This window comes from Carassius carassius, chromosome 42, assembly GCF_963082965.1.
Source record: "Carassius carassius chromosome 42, fCarCar2.1, whole genome shotgun sequence".
Lineage (NCBI taxonomy): Eukaryota > Metazoa > Chordata > Actinopteri > Cypriniformes > Cyprinidae > Carassius > Carassius carassius.
In genome coordinates this window covers 17,990,534-18,008,853 of record NC_081796.1, presented here as the reverse complement: position 1 = coordinate 18,008,853, position 18,320 = coordinate 17,990,534, and the positions used below count along the sequence as shown (strand labels likewise).

General features: G+C 38.1%; 1 pseudogene; it reads left to right on the top strand.

Moving 5' to 3' along the window:
* The first annotated feature begins 3,883 nt into the window (after window positions 1-3,883).
* LOC132123878 (zinc finger C2HC domain-containing protein 1A-like) lies at window positions 3,884-17,807 on the top strand (annotated as a pseudogene).
* The last annotated feature ends 513 nt before the right edge of the window (window positions 17,808-18,320 follow it).

Below are 18,320 nucleotides of genomic sequence, written 5' to 3'. Positions count from 1 at the left end.
ATAATGAGAAATGTTTCCTATTCTCAAAATAATCTATATATATATCCACACACACACATATATAGTAATTCTGATCAAATCATCTAAAAACAGATGTGGCAAAACTCTGCAGCAAGATTAGAATTTTGTTGAACTAAATATCACTCATGAGATGTAAAAAGGACGGTCTTCCCAGAGACCAGAGCTATATTTAGACAATGTTATCATCTCAGCAAAGTCATTCTCAGCTGTTTCCTTTAAAATAGTGCCACTGTGTGGTGAAACACCCATAAGGAGGTCATCATTAAAGGGCTGTTCACACTATTATTCTCACATACTCCATTTCTCCAACAAAAGTATTCAACTATTTTATTTTTGGTTAATATATATAAAAAATAAAAATAAAAACTATTATTTGTGTGTACTTTCTTTATTTAGTTATATGACATACATGAGCATGTAATCCACATGCAGGTCAAATTTATGCAGCAACTTTTATTCACCACTGTTCTTGATATACTGTACCATAATATCACATTCTATTGAAAGGCATCTGACTGTAAACACTAAACAAATAAAGTGAATGTAAGCATGTAGGCACATATTATGTGCAAAAAAGGGTTAAAATCACATTAATTTGTAACATTGCAATCTAAAAACAAAAATAATCGTTTTACAGCAGAGGTTAAAGTTACTAAACTAAAAATAAATAAAAAAAATAAAAATTACAGACTTATTGAAAAAAAAAAAATGCTATTTTGATTACCCCATTACACTTTTCAGTTAGTGCTATCATACAAATACACTCTCTTATAGGTTTAAAATTCTACATATGCCACATTTATTGTCCAACTACAAATATTTCAGCAAAATTTACATTTTAGTCTGTCTGCTTGGTGCGCATAAACTATTATTTATTTTTTATATTTTTCAGTGTAATTGATTTTTATTTATGAAGTTGTATTTATTTTATTTAAATGTATATTTAAGTTTACATTTATGTTCCAACTTTTTTTTTTATACTTGGTCTGTTAAATATTGCAAATTAAGGGGAAAACTTCAAGATAAACTTCAAGGCCCTAAAAATCGGCAGCACATATCAGCCATCGGTTGACCATTACCTCTAAACATCAGCATCGGTTATAGAAAAACCCATATCAGTTGATCTCTAGTTTAGAGTGACAAATACTTTGTGTGTACTTTGACGGTGTACTTTGAGGTCAAAATGTGTACAGGTTGGCAGGTCTGTAAATTATTTTTTTAGTTTGTTTTTGTTTTTTTATTTATACATGGGAAAGAGACATAATCTAAAGCTCACTTGCCAAGTCTAAGTCCAAAAAAAAAATCAATAAGGACTTGAGTGAGCAGTCCCTCAAGGCAACATTAACAACTGTGCAGAAGAGTTGTCACAAAGGCTCACCCTGCCGATGTAGGTAGACCTCTGTGGAATCCACCAACACACCCACAGAGATTATATGCACAACAGTTTGGACAAAACAGCCCTAACAAACTAAGAATTTAACAATAGAGGCTCAGAAGGCTCACATTTTACATAACAAAGAGGAGATAAGACTGCTGTAGAAAGAGTGCAGAGACTTTTTTATAAGGTGTATACCACTGATGTCTGAGTCCTGGGACAGAACAGGCTGCAACTTAGAAAAATAAAAGTTTATGTATAATAAATTATATATATTCAATTGTGTAGGTGTAAAGGTGTAGGTGAAACTTGCTGTTTCTTCAGCATTTTCTCACTTAATATGGATGTCAGTAAATCATATTAAAAAAAGAATATTACCTAATATTATAAATTATTTCATCAATATGTGATGGTAAAAGATACATTTGTATTCCAGTTTACTAATTTGAATCTAAATGTAGTATTGAGGTATATTCTACAAAAGCTCTAGTGTTACTAATCAAAGATTTTATTCATTCATACTTACCCCAAACCCCGAGTAAAAATCACCTTATGCGAAACGGAAGCAATGCATATTGTTATAACATTATAGCTATATATATATATATATATATATATATATATATATATATATATATATATATATATATATATATATATATATATATATATATATATATATTTAAAAACTCTTTTAAAAACTGTCACTCACTCATGACGATCTAACACAGTTCATAAAACTAAAAATGACCGTGACTACACGATTAAGCTTATTTTTAAATGTTATATATATATATATATATATATATATATATATATATATATATATATATATAAATGCACATTCTGTTCGCCTCCTACGTCCCACCTAGCGGCCGGTTTCAGGTACTGCACGGCTGTTATTTCTGCAGGGAAACGGGAAAAGGCCAATCAAAAATAAGGATACTAGCAGGTGGAGCGGCTTCCTAGAGGAAGCTTAGTTGCTACAGCATCGTCCTTAGTGTCTTACCCTTCTTTTACTGTCTATGGTCTGTCTTACCAGGCCAGAAAGAGGGAGGAAATAGAAGGTAAGGCTTCAAATAAACAAAAGATTCCTATGTAAATATTTGAATGTGTCGCATCTAACCATTTAACACTCAATCTGCGTATTTGTATAAAGGAATCGATGTTGTTTGAGGTTATTACCATGGAAGAGAATGACGGCTTGTAGGAAAATACTGACATTTAACTGTTTTATATGTATATTGATGGCTTGATAGCAGAAATGATATTTTACTCTTGTGAAGTATGTTGCAGCAAAGCAAACTTAAATTACATTTCAATGATTTGTTCTGGTCTGTTTAAAATCAAAATCAAATGTCAAATCTTTTACATATCATTCAGAAAAGTTTTTTTTTCTCCATCCTCCTGCCTCAAAGGGTTAGTTCACTGAAAAATGAAAATTATGTCATTAATGACTCACCCTCATGTCGTCCCAAACCCGTAAGACCTCATCTTCGGAACACAGTTTCCGAATATTTTAGATTTAGTCCGAGAACTTTCTGTCCCTCCATTGAAAACGTATGTACGGTATACTGTCCATGTCCAGAAAGGTAATAAAAACATCTTCAAAGTAGTCCATGTGACATCAGAGGGTCAGTTAGAATTTTTCGAAGCATCGAAAATACATTTTGCTCCAAAAATAGCAAAAACTATGACTTTATTCAGCATTGTCTTCTCTTCCGTGTTTGTTGTGACTGAGCGCGTTCATTGCAGTGTAGTGATATCTGGTTTGCGAACGAATCACTCAATGTAACCGGATCTTCTTGAACCAGTTCACCTGTTAAGTTAAGTTTTTTAAAGTGGCTGACACTCCCTCTGAATTAAAACAAACCAATATCCCGGAGTTATTCATTTACTCAAACAGTACACTGACTGAACAGCTGTGAAGGGAGAACTGAAGAGTAACACAGAGCTGAGCCAGATAACAAACGAACGATTGACCCGTTCGGTCTAACCCTAAACCTAACCCTAACTCCGGGATATTGGTTTATTTGAACTCCGATTCAGTTCGATTTGGTGAACTGGTTCAAGAAGATCCAGTTACATCGAGTGATTCGTTCGTGAACCGGATATCACTAAACTGCAGTGTTTTGAACTCGCTCACAACACACGGAAGAGAAGACAATGCTGAATAAAGTCGTAGTTTTTGCTATTTTTGGACCAAAATGTATTTCCGATGCTTCAAAAAATTCTAACGGCCCCTTTGATGTCACATGGACTACTTTGAAGATTTTATTACCTTTCTAACCATGGACAGTATACCGTACATACATTTTCAATGGAGGGACAGAAAGCTCTCGGACTAAATCTAAAATATCTTAAACTGTGTTCTGAAGATGAACGGAGGTCTTATGGGTTTGGAACGACATGAGGGTGAATCTTTAATGACATAATTAAAATTTTTGGGTGAACTATCCCTTTAAGTCCGTCCCTAAATTATTTTGCATGGACTGGCTGAAGTGACCTATTTACACATACTTCCGCTTGATCTGTTCTCATTTGTTTCGCTAATCTAAAGCAAAGTCCTTTCAGGAAAGTCGTGCCACTCGGCCGCCATCTTGGCAACGCCTCCGGGCAGCTATTTGAGAATAACAAGACCAGCTCCTATCTAAATGAATGGGCAGAGAGTCAGAACTGCACTTTCACTGGTCACCGGGACATAAAAACAGCATTTATAGAAACAGCAGTGAAATGTGATAAAAATCGCTGAAAGAATTTGATGACTTTGCCCCAAAATAAGGTTTAAAACGCCTTTTTCCTCACAGGTTATACCTTTACTACGCATACGCAAGGGTTCCTCAACTGTGCGCATACGTCAGTGGAACCAGACGATAGGCTTAAATGTTTCCCGGCTTGACTGTTAAAAGCAGATGATTGGCTTTCCAGCGGGAGGGGCGGGACATGTGCACGCAACCGCCATCTTTGCTGTTACGGGTTTTCCTTATATAGTTGTATTGAGGATTGAGGAAGTGACTCTTATATGCCTATGTCTCTTATAAACTGTCTCTGTCTATAGCCACTGTATCTGAGTGAACTGGTAGGCACACCCAAATAGACTGAACTATTGATCTTTATCACTTGTGTGTTTGTGTTTCTTCTTATTATTATTCAGTTTTATCGTGTTGATCTGTTTTAATTTGTGTTTTGTATACAGAATCTCCTCCTGTTTCTGAAGACCTGCTGCCCTACAAAATATGTGGAAGACATTTTTTTTCAAGGGTCCTTGTAAGCATTTCCGAATGGATGATGAACTGACAGCTTGTGGTTGATATAAATCGTCTTGCCATTCATATGTGTGCACAAACATAAAAATTACAATCCCAGTGTGACATTCTAAATTAAACATAACTATATAAATGATCATTTTACTATGTTACAGTATGTGCATTATTATGTGTTGCCTAGCAAGTTGCAGTAGCAGAGGGGACCGATATTTCAACAGTCAAACCCATAAAACCAAAGGTGAGGAAACAATCCCACTTAAGCATTAGAGTGACACTTTAATACTAGTTGTTTGGACCTGAATCTAGTTTACCTTGAACTGTATATGTTCCCTTCCTGTTCACAGTTGATGGGAAGTGAACCATTAGTGATTACCTCCAGTTTATTGTTCAGACTGCTGCACATTCAGAAACTGTGTCGTGTGCTGCTGCTATAAAATCCTTCTGCAGTGTCACAGCATACATTGGCAAAAGTGTGGTTTACCAACTTTATCTTAGTAGTAAATGAGAATGAGTATGAGTATAAAGGCAAATAATCCATTTGACTGGCTTTTAAGCCTCATTGCCTAGCAACACTGTTAACAATTTCTAGTTATGTTTAGCTAATAATAATGATAAAATTAATAAAGATATTTTGTAAGGCTATGGTTTACACTGCCTCAACATGCTAACATCCAATAGGCATCTGATTTTTTTTCCTGCTTTAAAATTCTCAGAATAAATTCCTCAATGCTAATCTGTGGTAATAAAAAATAATTTCCCCCTCAATTTATGGATTATAATTAAATAATGCTCTTTGACAGAATAGTTATAAGATGAATGCTTGATTTTGTTCTTTTTTTTTTCTCATCACCAAATTGTTCATCTCATCTGGTAACTTATAATTTTAAGCCTCAGTGTTTGATATTTGCTTGCTTAAAAAAATGAAAAAAGAGTTACAAGTCCACCAAGGAAACCCACCTTAAAGTCATTTCTTTAAGATGAGAGCATTATGATGCATGCATGAAGTCTCCAAGAATATTAGATCAGGAAAGTAATGGACCATAATGAAAATCTGTACTTCTGTCAAGCTTTCTTATGCTCAAAGAAGAGCTTTATTTATTTATTTATATTTCAAGTTCGCATACTTTCACAAAAATTCACAAATATTCAAGTTTACATACTGGGATCAGTAAACAATATTTATCTACCTGTCCTGACGAAAAAAACACAGATATTGTTGTTAAAACAGTGATTCTCAACTGTTATCTAATGCAATATTCATGATATCTCCTATTTCCTCTATTATTTCTGCCTGTAATGATGGTTAAGTTTCTTTTCAAACTTTTTTTATTACCAGAAAATGGCAGTATCAGTAGATTAAAATAAAACATGATTAATTTTGTAATTCCAGTACCAAGAACTGCATGTTATTATTTATTTATTTATTTGTATTTTTTGTGTGTGTGGGTGGGGGTAAAATCAACAGTTGTTGATTGGAAAAAAATTAGAATTTTTTTTTTTTTTTGGTAAATTAGATTATATTATTATTCAAAAATCTTAACACTTAAAACACTAATAATAACACTATTACAAATGGAAAATGAAGTTTTCATACTGTGCATTGTAATATTGTGGTGTCTAAATTCACTTGTAGTCTTTAAAGGGATAGTTCACCCAAAATTGAAAATGTGATGTTTATCTGCTTACCCCCCAGGGCATCCAAGGTGTAGGTGACTTTGTTTCTAAAATAAAACACAAACAGAGATTTTTAAAACCAACCATTGCAGTCAGTCTTATAATGGAGGTGATTGGGAATCACGGCTAAAACATACAATAAAAGAAAGAGAAAAAAAACACAAACATGAGTCGAATTGCAGACTTATAAGTGCATTACCACCACCTATCTCTCAAATGGACAATTGACACTCATCTACAATCTCAATTTAGGAGTGTCAATGGTCCATTTGAGAGATAGGTGGCGGTGTTTTGAAGAGGCGCTCACACAGTTCAGGCATTGCAGTGCATCAGAGTAAAAAAAAAATAAAAAAATATGTACAAATTTTTGTGTCTTTCCACATCAATGTAGTCAGGGTTTAATTTGGTTTTATGTTTTTTTTTTTTTTTTTTTTTTTTAATTGTATGTTTTAGCCATGATTCCCATTCATATCCAATATAAGACTGACAGACTGCAATGGTTTGTTTTACAAGTCACCTACATCTTGGATGCCCTGGGGGTAAGCAGATAAACATACATTTTTCATTTTTGGGTAAACTATCCCTTTAATATGATTTATTTTAAGGTTTCTTAGTTTTTTTTTTTTTAAGGCAAAATGGTATAGAATTTTATAATTTCTGGTTATAACATGAGAATTATCGGAATTTTAATAATGTTTCCTAGAAAAAACAAACAAACAAAAAAACATCTTATTCTCCCTTTGAAGGTTATGTAGTAAGTGATTTAGGAAATGTATATTATCCTGCTTTCCTGTTTGATTTAATAAAATTTGCGCTTATTTGCCTGCTTTTAAACTAAATGTTTGTTTTAAACAGCCTGAACCACAGAGGAAACAGTCCAATTGACGCCGAAAGCATGAAGAATTCATTGCCACCATTCGCGCTGCTAAAGGTTTAAATCAGGTCATGAAAGATGGTGGACCCCTTCCTCCACCCCCTCCACCATCTTATGATCCAGGTAAAAAACTAAAAACAAAAAAAAACGCTTATTGACGCTTGGTATAGTTACAGTAAGATCAGTAAATACAGTAACAGCAATTTACTTTTCCAGATTATATCCAGTGTCCCTATTGCCAGCGACACTTCAGTGAGAATGCAGCAAATCGCCACATTAAGTTCTGTAAAGAGCAAGTGTCTAGAATCGCCAACAAGGCCAAGTGTCCTGGAAGTGATAAAGCAAAACCGCCAACCAGGACTCAGGTGAGTGTTCAGTGAAGATTACTTGGGATCAACAAGGTGGTTTTTTTTGTTTTGTTTTTTTCAGTAACTTAGATCCATATACCATTTTAATGTGACAGACAAATACGAAAACACAAATGTCTCTTATCACGTTAATTTATGATACGCATATTTTCGATTTCATGAAACACTGAGTAGTTTGCATCACTATAGTCTATTAGCGTCGGTCGATGAAAATTTCTATCGTAAAACAGTTTTCTTATACAGTACTAATCACATCTTTCCACAAACTGTTGTTAAGTAGTGACAGTAAAACCCGCCGTTCTATGATTTAATTGGCTCGTTCTTTGAAATTATTCGATCATTTTGACATTGACAAGTGCTGGTGGACTAACCTAAAAGACAGTAATAAAAATTAGACCTAAATTACATTAAATGTATGCCAGGGGTGAGGCCCCCAGAGTTGCGAGGCCACTGTGCGGCACAGCCCTTAATAAGAACTTAAATTACACTTTCAGTTTTGATCAAACAGATAAGAGCAATACATCAATCAAATCTGTAAAGGGTCTTCTTTTATTTGTATACATGCATAATAACAACAAAACTTTGTGCATTTATAAAATAAAGAAAACAAACACGGTGTGTTGTCTGCAGCCTTGTTCTGCGGTGATCTTCATTTAGAAATGCGTCATTAAAATGAACTGTAACTCAGTGAAAACTCAACAAAGAGACATGAGAGATATATCTATAGAAAGCTTGACATGTCTACTTTTAAACTATGCAAGTGCTACCGAAAACAAATATTCTGTGATAAAGTCTTTATTTATTTATTTATATACTAGTATTAGGTTTCACATTTTACTAGTTAGACTTTTTCTAAACTATAATTATTGACTAAATGTATAAACAAGTGAAAAATTATTAAGTTTCATTCACATAATCTACATTTTTTACTGTACTACTACTATCAGTGACCATCACAATAATGTTAATAATGTAGTTTATCATTTAGTTTATTTGAAAGCACATAAACAATATACACTTTCTATTTGAATATATTTTACAATTTAATTTATTCCTGTGATCAAAGTTAAATTTTCAGCTTCATTACTCCAGTCTTACTCCAAGTGTAGCAATATACACTTATACAAAAACTTGAGGTCAGTATATATAGAAATTAAAACTTTTATTTAGCACACACGTGATGATAAATAAAAACGATTGTAATACGATAAATGTTACAATGCTGTTTTTTCAATTTATAAAAAAAAAAAAACTAAAAAAAAAGAAATATTCTCAGCTCTTTTCAGCATTAATAATAATAATAATACAATTTTTTTTTGAGTAGAAAATCTGAATATTAGAAGGATTTATGAAGGATTTTATGACTGGAGTAATGATGCAAAAATTCAGCTTCTAAAGTCAGCTTTGATTGTTCCTAATAAACTGTTTAACTGCACTCGAAAGTGAATCTCAAATTATTTTGTTGGTTAATTAAATATATTCAAAATAAACTACAAACATAAAAATATATACATTTATTTTGTCCTCACATTCTTTCTTGTAGCTCCTCCCTCTCAGTCACACACCTGACTGAAAGGCTCATTATGCAGCTCATTATATGGGCCTTTGCTAAAAGGTACTAAAAGGCGGTATCTGTACTTTACTAGAGTATTATTTTTTTCTCCTACTTCCACTTTTACTTCAGTACATATTTTTGATGAGTTTAATACTTTTACTCCGATATTTTTTTATGTGCAGCATCGTTACTAGTTACAATTATAAAAATGTTACGAATCATTCCATTACAAACAGAACTGTAGATGGCAGGTTTGATGAAGCTGGCACATCATTGAGCGAATCAAGCATTAAGAAGACTGCGCGTGCTGACTGAACTGCTGTGAAGAGAGAGATGAACACCGAGCCGAGCCAGATAATGACTCGTTCACGAGTCAAGAACCGGTTGCATCGGTTTTCGAATCACCAGTAGTTCTTTCTGACAGTTCGATTCAATAAACCGGTTGAAGAAAACAGTTCACCGGTTCTTTTGCGCTCGACGTAATGGCGTCATTGGCGTTGACTGCAAGCCTTCGGTTTACCTGGGCTCATAACATTAGCACAGAATCAGTTCAGAATCAATCACCAAAAGAATCAGTTCGTTTCAGACGCTCTGTGTGTCCGTTTGCTTTCACGCTGAATCACACATGCGCAGTATCATCAGCTCCTCGGTTCTCGAATCGGACACGTCTGACAGAAACGGTTCTTGACCACCGATCTATAATATAAGTTATATATATAGATCATTGTTCTTGACTCGTGAACGAGTCAGTCTGTTGTTCGTTATCTGGCTCGGCTCGGTGTTCATCTTCAGTTCTTTCTTCACAGCAGTTCAGTCAGTGTACTGTTTGAGTAAATGAATTAGCCTACTCCGAGATATTGGTTTGTTTGAACTCAGAGGGAGTGTCAGCCACATTAAAAAAGTTAACAGCTTAAGTCACTTGTGGATTAATGCATATTGGAGACGCGAACCATTTAAAAAGATTCAGTTTGATTTGGGGAACTGGTTCAAAAAGATCCGGTTACATCGAATGATTCGTTCGCAAACCGGATATCACTAAACTGCTTTGTTTTGAACTCTCTCACAACAGACACGGAAGAGAAGACAATGCTGAATAAAGTTGTTGTTTTTGCTATTTTTGGACCAAAATGTATTTTCGATGCTTCAAAAAATTCTAACTGACCCTCTGATGTCACATGGACTACTTTGATGATGTTTTTCTTACCTTTCTGGACATGGACAGTATACCGTACACACAGCTTTCAATGGAGGGACTGAGAGCTCTCGGACTAAATCTAAAATATCTTAAACTGTGTTCTGAAGATAAACGGAGGTCTCACAGGTTTGAAACAACATGAGGGTAAGTTATTAATGACATAATTTTGCAAATTGGGCGAACTAACCCTTTAATCTGTTTTTTGTTTACAAAAAGTTACAGTCAAAGGAATTGTGATTGTTCTTTAGGTTAATCATGTGAAATAGTAAAAACAGTATGTTCAAACTTTTGACAACTTTCTTACTAACTTACTAACTACATAACACAATACTTGTACTTATACTTTCAGTACTTGAGTAGTACATTTTCAAATAGACTACTTGCAATACTTAAGTACAAAAATGTTGAATACTTTAGTACTTCTACTTAAGTGTGGTGCTTAAAGAGCACTTCAACTTCTACTCAAGTCATTTTTTTGATAGAGCACTTGTACTTTTACTCAAGTCTGGGTCTCTAGTACTTTATACATCTCTGGGCCTTTGTCTTATAAGGTGTAAATCACAATGATATTCATGATAGACGCCTACACGCATATTACTTTTACAAACAAAAAGTGTCTTAGAAAATCTTAATCAATCTATTGTTTTCTGTGAGCAAGTAAACAAGATGATTTTCACATAATTTTGAAGTGAAAATTCTAGGCTACAAGCTTCAGGTTTGACAGACTTGTGAACAAATGTTCTGTATGTGTTTTATGACCTAATTTCAGTGACTTCAAAAATGTAGTTCCTTTTCAGAAACTCGAGCTGCGTTGAGGGCTTTGGGGAACGTCCCTGACGAGACCGACTCTGAATATCGTGTGCAATCTGTCCAATGGAAGGGCGTGAAGTCACGGGCAGGGTGATGTAGTGACCAGGAAGCTATAAAAGCACGTGCCGTGCAGCTGGCTTCAGCTTCGCGTCTGTCAGCAAGCGCTCTGTGTGTGCATGTCAAAATTCTGTCCCGTTGGTCTTATTTATTGTTGTCTGTCTTTAGAAAATTAAAACAGCTCAATATGCCTAAGGTTAAGGCTAAGACCAAGCATGTTAAGGGCGATTCCAAGCCACGTTACAGATTGTGTGTTCCTCCCTGCCCTCGCTACATCACGGGTGGGGATACACACGATTTGTGCGTGGCTTGCCTGGGATCGAAGCACGCTGAGTTGGCTCTCGAGGGGGCCGACTGTCCGCATTGTGAACGATTGCCAATACAGACGCTTCGATCCCGGGGGCTCTCTTCGAGGAGGGAGCCTTCACCAGCGTTCCCCGTGGTGCTGGCCCCGCTTCTGCAGAGGCAGAACGGCTGCTGCACTCGTGGGGTTCGCAGGTGTATCTGTCAGAGGGAATGGAGACGGGCCAGTCCTTATCTTCTTCTTCATCTGCCAGATCCGGCGCCCAAACCCTGGGTTCGGAAGCATGATCGTCGGTTTCTTCCCCCCAGGGTGAGGGATCAGCTCTTCACCTCTCTTCCTCCATGGAGGTCGATGTGGAGACTGTTGCTGGGGATTCGCCACCCCTGTCGCCCCAATATGAGGAGCTTTTGGAGGTGGTTACGCGTGCAGTCTATAAATTAAAAATCGAATGGCCTGCTGAGAAACATTCTGAGCCGCAGAGCAGGAAGTTAGATGAACGCTTTCTGCGGCCGAGGCTACCACCTCCACGTCGGAGCCTACCATTTTTCCCGATCTCCACGACGAAATATCGAGATCGTGGAATCATGCATATTCGACCCGCCTCTTCGGCCCCGATTCACTATACTATGGCAACGTGATGGGGCTGGGAGAGCGGGGTTATAGAGCGGTGCCACAGGTAGAACAGACGCTCGCGGGCTATCTGTCGCCCGGGTCGGCATCGTCTCTAAAGGCTCCGACGTTGCCCACCAAGCCTCTTAGAGTGACATCTTCGCTGGTGGGCAAAGGTTATGTGGCAGCAGGTCAGGCTGGGGCTTGCCTTCACACCATGGCAGTCCTGCAAGCATATCAGGCCGACCTGCTGGGAGATATTAACGAAGGGGAGGGGATCAAGTCTGAAGATATTGAAGAGCTTAGAAAGACCGCTCTATGGCAGCCTTAGTGGCCGCGGAGAGACATTTATGGCTGACCCTGTCAGAAATCAGAGAAAGAGACAGGGTCTGCCTCCTGGATGCCCCGCTTCAGCCTTCTGGCCTGTTTGGCGACACAGTCAATACTGTCGTCGACAGGTTCCAGGAGGCACGGAAACAGGCGGTGGCGTTCCAGAATTTCCTCTCTCGTCGCTCTCGTGGTACATCTGGGTGGGAGATGACCACGCCACATGCCGGCTCCTCATATCGAGAGGCTCAAAAACAGAGTGTCGCCGCTCATGTTCCCCCACATCGGGACCGAGGGCCTCAGCGACGCTCTGAGTCGGGGACTTCCAAATCCAAGCCCGATTTAAGAACAGTTATCAAGGCCCAGAAGTCCTCGACAAAGAGATTCTGACGCCAGTGGCACAGGGATCCAGAGGGTAGCCCCTACTGGGGTAGAGCGCGGACCACCGCATTATACGGTGCCCGCCTCACCTCAGTGCCCTCAGGAGGTCGGTCTGCCAACCCTGCCAGAGTTTCAGGGCACAGCGGCCTCCAGCGAGCGCTGCTCCCAGTTATTTCCGCCCGCGAGCGTAGCGGAGCTGGGATGCTCGCCGCCCCTTCGGGGGCCTCTTACACCAGAGGTCAGTCTCGAGAGACTGATTCCCTTAGTAGATTATTTAGCAGCGTGGAAACTACTGCCAAATGTATCTCATTGGGTCCTGCGTAGAATAGAAAAAGGCTACTGCATTCAGTTCTGTCATCCACCGCCTAAGTTCAACGGGGTTACACCGACAGTTAGTTGGCCTCCGGCAGGCTCTAGTTATGGAATAAGAAGTGAATACCCTATTAAAGAAGGAGGCCATCGAGGCCATTCCCCTCCTCTAGACAGGGAATCCGGGAAAAGCTAAATTGTATGGACGCATACGTCCACAGAGCTGCCCTGTGGAGAAAATCCGACCAATTGCTTGTTTGCCACGGTCCTCCTAAAAAGGGGTCTCCTGTCTCCAAGCAGACCCTAAGTCGTTGGATAGTTGAGGCTATCAACATCTCCTATGAGTCCTCTGGTCTTCCCCTTCCTTTGGGAGCAAAGGCTCACTCCACTCGGGGTATGGCGGCCTCTAAGGCCTTCTCAGCAGGTGTGTCCCTCTTGGACATCTGCAACGCTGCGGGGTGGTCTACGCCCTATACTTTTGTCAGATTTTATGACCTTGATATGCGAGCCACTCCGGGCTATTCTGTTCTCTCGCCTTAGCTGTGCTCTTCGGATACACACTAGGCAGGGATTTGGAAGTCTGGCAGCGTGGGCACATCGTTCCCCAAAGCGCTCGACGCAGCTCGAGTTCCCGAAAAGGAACGTCTCAAGGTTACGAATGTAACCCTGGTTCCTTGAAGGAACGAGACGCTGCGTCGCAGAGCCATACTCCTGGCACCCCTGCCGGCGCTTGCTAAAAAAAGCATTCTAATGTTAAAGCATTCTATGACACCATTCACCGCTGAATGATACACAGCTGTGCGTACTGGAGTAATGCCTCGTTCTCGGAGAAAGGTTGTGACTAAAGACACCATTGAGAAAGTCAATCTCAACCCCAGTGGTCACAGATGATGTAAAGGCCACTTCCAGTCATTTGGAATTGTAATCAATCAAAGTAATAGCATACGTACAGTCCCAAACAGCGTTCTCAAACGGACCAACAATGTCCAAGCCAAGTGAACTCCATGGTGCCTCTGGGAAAGGAACTGGTTGGAGAGGGGCGGTTTGTGCTGATTTATCCAATTTTTGACATAACTCGCAAGATACCTGTGTCTGGGTTACTTTATCCATACCAGGGAACCAGTACAGTTCACATAAGCGCTGCTTTGTCCATATGATTCCCTGCTAACTCTCATACACAAGCGCTATTACTGTGTGTCACAATGCCACTGGAACTACAAGACGAGTGTCTCTGAACATCACATTGTCCTTAATACTCCACTCATTCCTTACATGATAGTAGGGTTGCAGGTCGGTATGCACAGCTTTTAGCCAGCCCTTCATGTTTTTAGTGCACACAGAAGTCAGTTCAGGACACGAGGCACCTGCAGTTTCAAACTCACTTGGTGAAATTGCCGTCAAGGAGGTAGACAGCAGTGCAACTAGCTCTGGTTCATTGGCGGGGTTGGAAGCGGAGTTAAGGGCAACACTTTTCGACTGCCCAAACACATGCTAAAGCCTCTTTCTCCACAGTTGAATAACGCCTTTCAGCCGAAGTTAAAATTTGTGACGCAAATGATACAATGTGCTCACTGTGGTCTGGTGGCTATTTTATCACAGGGGCACCCAGACCACAGTGAGCACACTGTGTACCTCATGGTCGTTGGCTGGGGGTGTGTGCTTGTGAATTTCTCTTTGTACACAGATCAAGGCAGGACATGCACCCGTATCCACGGTTAGCTTCACAGTTGCAAAGGAATTTGGCATTTGAATGCCCACAGCACACTGAATATTATTTAGTGTGCTGGATTCTTGGATTAACAGTAAGACAAATTCTCTAATGGTGTGTGTTGGAGTCATGCTGGGCACTCCCTTGCATTATCCAAGTGTCCACTAGAACCACAACGAAAACATGATCGTGCATGAGGTTTTGGCGTAGTCTTTTCTGTGGGCATGGTTCTTTGCAGTTTGTGCTGATGAGACTTTTGATGAATTTGAATGGCTTGCACAGGAATGCTCCACCCTCCTATGGCCTTTGCTTTTTCTGATGTAGACTCAACTTGGGTCACAGGTGTGATTGCTTCTGCTAAAGTAAGGTAAGGTCTTCAGAGGAGTCTCTCACGAATTCAGGGATCCAACACATGCTCTATGAGTTGTTCTCAGATAATGTCCTCTGTATTAGGAAAGTCACAAGTCACTGCTCACTGTCTCAGTGCAGCGATATAGTTCACTATGGACTCATGGGCACTTTGCACTCATTTCCAGAAATTATGACATTCCACCACGACATTTATGGCAGGTGTAAAATGTGTGTTCAATGCAGTGATCGTAGTCTCTACAATATTTCTGTGATTAAATCACGGACAGAGACCCACCCCCAACAGCCAATCACTGTGGGCATTGTTAGTAAGCTTGTTGACATCATCCATTGCAACGAGGTCAACTCTGCACTTTTTCTTAGCTTAACTGTTCCCCATTCTTAGTAAGAATTTACAGCACCTATTTAAATAGCTTTTAAGAGGGACACTACCTATAAACATTTACTTCTATTTAGGAGAACTCTTAGTGTTGAATTTGTTTTTTTTTTTGTGAATACATCCCTGATTTGCTGCCTGTGGGCTGCAAACTATTTACCCACGAAAAAATAACTATGTATAATGCCAAATAAGGGATCACAAATGAATCTAGACCGTAAGCTCAACTGCTTGAGTGGGCAGCACTAAAGTGTATGCATGCATGCCTAAATATTGCTCTGTAGAATGTGTGTAGAAATTGATACCTCATGTTGCTTTAATAATATTCCCATCAATTGCATCATTTGTTTAGAGTGCTTTGAGCGGATTGATATAAACAATGCATATTTCTGTGTTTGTAGTATAAACATCCTCCACCAAAAGTGGCAAACTCTCCCACTGTATCCACAGTGTCTTCTCGTCTACCTCAGCGCTCAGCCTATGGGCAGAGTGCTGGCACAGGTATGGACTCGTTTTAATCAATTATTTCCCTTTTGTTATTTTATCAAGAAACACTTTTGTGAAACCTGACACAACCAGTATGTATGTATGTATATATATATATATATATATGTGTGTGTGTGTATATATATATATATATATATATATATATATATATATGTATATGTATGTGTATACAAGTGCATGTCAATAAATTAGAATGTTGTGGAAAAGTTCATTTATTTCAGTAATTCAACTCAAACTGTGAATCTCGTGTATTAAATAAATTCAATGCACACAGACTGAAGTAGTAAGTCTTTGGTTCTTTTAATTGTGATGATTTTAGCACACATTATATATATATTGGCCATGTTCCTCACACACAGCAAAGATTTAGAGAACATAAAGTGACATAAAGATGGTACTTTTTTTATTTGTGTTAAAATAAGGAAAAAAAACAAGGCTCTGTCAATTCTTTGAATAGCTCTCTCCCCTCCCCCTCCACAGGTATTCCTAGCACCAAAACCTCATTCACTGGCTCAGTGAGGAGCATATCATCAGGATACTCTCCATCACGCAACACCTCCTCTGGCTTGACCAGCCCTCCCTCTGAGTAAGACTCACTGACTTTACCTGATATTTGACATTTTTCTTCAGGCTTTTAAAATGACCTTTATGTTTTGTGTTTACAGAGGGAACATAAAAACCAAAGGCATGGTTTCAGAAAGCTTGCTGAGAAACCCACTTTCTGGTATAGGGATGAACAAGAAGAAGGTCCAAAATGCAGACAACTGTATTTCAAGGTATGAAGGTGCAAGTACTGGTGTACAATTAACCTGTTAACTGTCACCCCGTCCTGTATACGGGACGCCAACTTTACTATATTACAATTAAATCCTAATCTAATCATGACCAACTATATATCTAAGACTCCTAAATAGATATTTTATCTTTTTTGTTAAAAATTATGTAGGAAAAGTAATGGATACATTTATGACAAGAGTGCACCTCAAAAACCAACATCATAATAGGAGTTCTGACCTTTGTCAAAGAAAAAGTCTTCTTTGTTGCCTTTTTCTCTATCACACTTTAGAAATCATCAGAAATGATATATCACTTGAAAACTTAAAATCTCAAAATTCATCCTTTGAAACCCATTTTAAAATCAAACATTGCATTACCATGAAAATGGTACATCAAATTCATGTTACAAAATGTTTTCAGTCATGAATAATAAAAATTTAGGTTTGGATCATGCACTTTCAAGTCTATTTTCAAAAATGTGAGTGACAGTTAACAGGTTAATTGTGAGTGACTTCTTGTGACTTGTGGTGAAGAATGATAATGAAATGGACAATGGAATAATTGCTCCTATTCAATCCCTTTTTGTTTTCTTTGTCTTTTCTAATACACAACATCAGTTACAAAGGGTCTTTTAGGCAGCTGTCATGTGTCTTTAGGCCAGTTTTTTTCTAACCTAACCTCTGGGTTGCAGTGTTGTTTTAAATCGTCCAAAATGACTCACTCACATCTTGAACTTCTCTTGTTAGGAATGATATTAACTTTTCCACACCTGGCACCAAGTTTTGCCATGAGTGTGGGACCAAGTACCCTGTGGACTGGGCCAAGTTGTGCTGCGAGTGCAGAGTGAAACGAATGTGCATTTAAAAGCACATATAAGTGTGACTCACTGTAGCCTGACAAAACAAGTATTCCTTTCCAACCCACTAGTGTACTTAGAAAATCATTGTGCTGTACAAATATTTCACTTGTAATATGATTTTAGTTTTGTATTATTAAAGTGCAATATGATTGTTTACTGCTACAGAAGGAGTAGTATTATCACTGTTATAGTTATGATTAAAATATTGATGCTAAATTGACTTAAATTAATCTAGGCTTTAAAGTGGGACCATATCACACACAATGCTACTATTCTAATGTTAACAGGTCAATAGTGTGTAATTTTGAGGGAGTTCAAATGCTATTGATGTAAAAAAAAAAAAAAAATATATATATATATATATACGTATATATTAGTGTTGTCACGATACCAAAATTATTGTTTCGATACCAATACCAAGTCAAGAATTGCAATTTCGATACTTTTTCGATACTTTGCCTGAAAAGTAAAAATACACTCTCAAATATCATTGCTGTGCTTTATTTTAAAACCGGGACATTCTAAAACATTCTAATCATATAACACACTAATAAATGAACATATGAGCAGCAGATATATTAAACATTTGAACAAAATAT